Source organism: Antrostomus carolinensis, unplaced genomic scaffold, assembly GCF_000700745.2.
Source record: "Antrostomus carolinensis isolate BGI_N321 unplaced genomic scaffold, ASM70074v2 scaffold6724, whole genome shotgun sequence".
Lineage (NCBI taxonomy): Eukaryota > Metazoa > Chordata > Aves > Caprimulgiformes > Caprimulgidae > Antrostomus > Antrostomus carolinensis.
Genome location: NW_010308586.1, coordinates 5,576 through 8,758, shown reverse-complemented (window position 1 = coordinate 8,758; position 3,183 = coordinate 5,576). Strand labels below are relative to the sequence as shown.

General features: G+C 36.2%; 1 protein-coding gene across 1 annotated transcript in view; it reads right to left on the bottom strand.

Annotated features, from left to right (window-relative positions):
* The window catches only part of ANKRD46 (ankyrin repeat domain 46), an 11,477-nt gene extending 8,638 nt beyond the window's left edge, over positions 1–2,839 (bottom strand). The window contains exon 1 of the mRNA XM_010165812.2: positions 2,717–2,839. The gene's annotated coding sequence lies outside the window, so the exon portion shown is untranslated. The remainder of the gene's footprint in view (positions 1–2,716) is intronic.
* Between the last annotated feature and the right edge of the window lie 344 nt (positions 2,840–3,183).

The window sequence follows — 3,183 nt, the reverse complement described above, 5'->3', positions numbered from 1 at the left end:
GCACAACTTTTTTCTTTCTTGGACACAGAAGAAAGGTAGGAGTAACTTCTATGTCCTAGTGTCTGTACAAGGAATGATTTTAAGCAGAGTACATTCCCCTAGGCTACAAGTATGTTTTTAAGCACGTGATGCTATATATCACTGGCTCAAGCACCCTTTTCCACAATCATATCCAACAGCAGAAGGCCAGTTCACTCACATGATGTAAAACATTTCATGCAAGACTAGTGTCACTTAGGGCACTAACAGCTTTCTTATAACTCTACACAAAAAGAGAGGACAATGCACTTACTTGTATTTCCAGTGAGTATGTCACAAACCCCCTGGATCCTGCAAAGCTGGGATTCCCAGCTGACAGCAACTTCAGTTTTCTTGCCCACTTGGCACCCAAATCATAAACGATACGAGAACGCTTCTTCAACTCTGCTAGTCCAGTCTTTCCTGAGAAAAATATTGGGCACAGTTTCTGTACCATGTAACTGACCTTCACATTCCGCATTAAATCTTCCCTAAAGCAACATTATAAATCATTTTAAATCCTCCAATTATCAGCCATAGTAACAGCATATCAAGAGCACAAAACCCTACTTGTACGTGATAAAAAGATCGTGGTTCACTTGTAAAATAATATTTGAGTGTTTCAACCCGGTTAATAAAATAAGGCCTAACATAAATCAACAACAGATTATTATACTGGAAGAGACGGATGCTATTTGAGAAACGGTATGGCACGCTCTGGCAAATATAAGCTCCTGTTTACATTTTCATTCCAGACCTGTATGTCTGGTAAAGCCTTACAGAATTCCCATCACTTCACGCACAACTCTGATGAAACGTTACCTAATAATACCAAAAAAACACCTCGTCACTGCCTTATCTTCTCAGGAAAGGAAGTACAAAGATTAGCAGTTATCAGAAAGTGCAACTGGAAGTAATTCTGATTCAGAATTTATTATCACTAGAATCTTTTAGAACTGATCGCTAGAAGTGTAGAAGACTAAAGTGAAACCTTCGTATTTCACAGTGAGATAGAAAAAAATCCAACAAATCCTTTTTCCCAACGCTTGAAGATTGTGAACTAAGCAAATGCATTCACAAAAAAAAAAAAATAATAAAAATCTGGACCATCTGGTTTGATTTATCTTTGTGATTTCAAAAAGACTTTTTCTACAAACACAATTCCATTTCACATATGGCTACCTAACCTCTGCCAGATATGAGCTGCATACAAAGATGAACTATACACCACATTTAAAATGCCAGTCCCCAAATGGTACATTCTTGCCTCAAATTTAACCCAATTTAGCAAAATTTCCTGTCTAACAAAGCTCAGAAAAGAATTACAATAGGCAACTTAATTAGATATTCTTGAATAAACAAAACTGTGGTTACACTTCTGTCCACAGTGTGTATCAAAAAGCTTACTGCTCTAATGAATACCTAATGCAGTGGATTTAGGAACAAAATTCCTAAGCATTAGCCATTCTCTTTAAATAGCTTCTGAAAGGTGAATCAGATAACAACCCTGAACCTGTCTAAAAGCTGGTACACATACCATTAAGCACTAATATCAGGCATAAATTAGGACAAAGGGACGTTACAAAAGCATTGCAAATGAGCATTCTGAATATCCCTATAAATTACTACTACTGGAGTTAAAGAAATCTAATTTGGCTCAGTAAGTGACTGCTTCTGAAAATGCATTACTATCTACTGAAAATGTATCTTTTAAATTACATTTCTGTTAGAAAAAAGTTTTTCTGTTAATAACTTGGTACTTTGATAGAAAATTAGCTGTGTGAAAAAAAAAGTAAATTCAAAGACATCCTCCCAAGCAAAAAAGATTCCCATTAGAAAGGAATAATATAATAATACATTTTCCCTAAATTTATATAACATGGATATAGCCTTAGCACAGTGTACTTTTATTAGAATTCTAGATATTATGCTGTAAGCCACTTCTTCAATGACATGTGGGCTAACAAAGGATAAGAAAATCTAATTGAACTGTTCCGTTTTCAAAGAGAATGCTTATATTTAGTGTTTCTGTAAGAATAATTTATTTTTATTTATTAGGAGTCAGTTGTTTCTCACAGTAGTATATAGAGTGGTAACTCAGTGTCACACGCTGATCTGCTGTATCACACATTCACACCTGCAGAAGCCAGGAGTGATGCTGAATAATTCAAACCACAGAGCTAGATGCAAGTTCTGTCGCTTCTTAAAGTAGCCCTAAATTTGCACTAACCATGGACAGTTTTATTTTACAGTAAATATAATACTGCCTTCTCAGTAAGTTCAACAGCTACCAGACAGCTCCACAAAAAGGAGAGAACAGTTAGATTGTCAGACAGAATCACGAATGGGACCAGCCTCTCCCCTACAAAAAAGTTAATGAACCTAACAAGTTGAAATTAATCATTCAGTCACTGCTACACAGAATATACCAGTCCTGCAAAACTACAGTATTTCCAAGAACATTCAGAAAAACTGAAGTTAATTGTCCCAGTTCTAAAACGCCAGGTCAGGAGAACAGAACAGATTGCTCAGTACTTGAGATTTCTCAATATTGATACACACTTTGACATTCAGAACCTAAGCATCAGTAAGACTACCACTAGAGAAACTGCCACCACCAAGAAATGGAAGCAAAAACAAAACCATGAAAAAATAACATCCCTCACCCTGTGCCAGCAAAATACACAATATGTGCTACTTGTAAAATCTGCATTTGCCAACTCCCTTGTAGCAAACAGCTTCCTCTTTCAGTAATACACTGTGAGAGCAGCAGCAGCTTGCACAGCTCTTCCTCTTCAGCCTTTAAATGAATGAAAAACATTCCAGTACTTTGCTTAAACTGTAAAACCACGATCTCTGAAGGTAAAGTTTCCTGGTCAAATGGGATCATTCCCTTAAAGACACTATATGAACATAAGCTCTCTTTGGATATACAAGATAATCTTTTTTAAAAAGTGTGATTTAATAATTAAAAAAAACCCCAAACCCAAACCCAAAATCACATTACTTTGCCTGTGTATCCTCTGAACGCTGATCAGATGTTGAAATGTAAACCCAGCAATATTATTCTCCTTCCCTTTCTAGGTAGGCTGAGGGAGAAACTGAGAAACAGGGAGCTTTGCTTATCATTGTACAGTAAGTCAACATTACAAGATAAAAAATAAA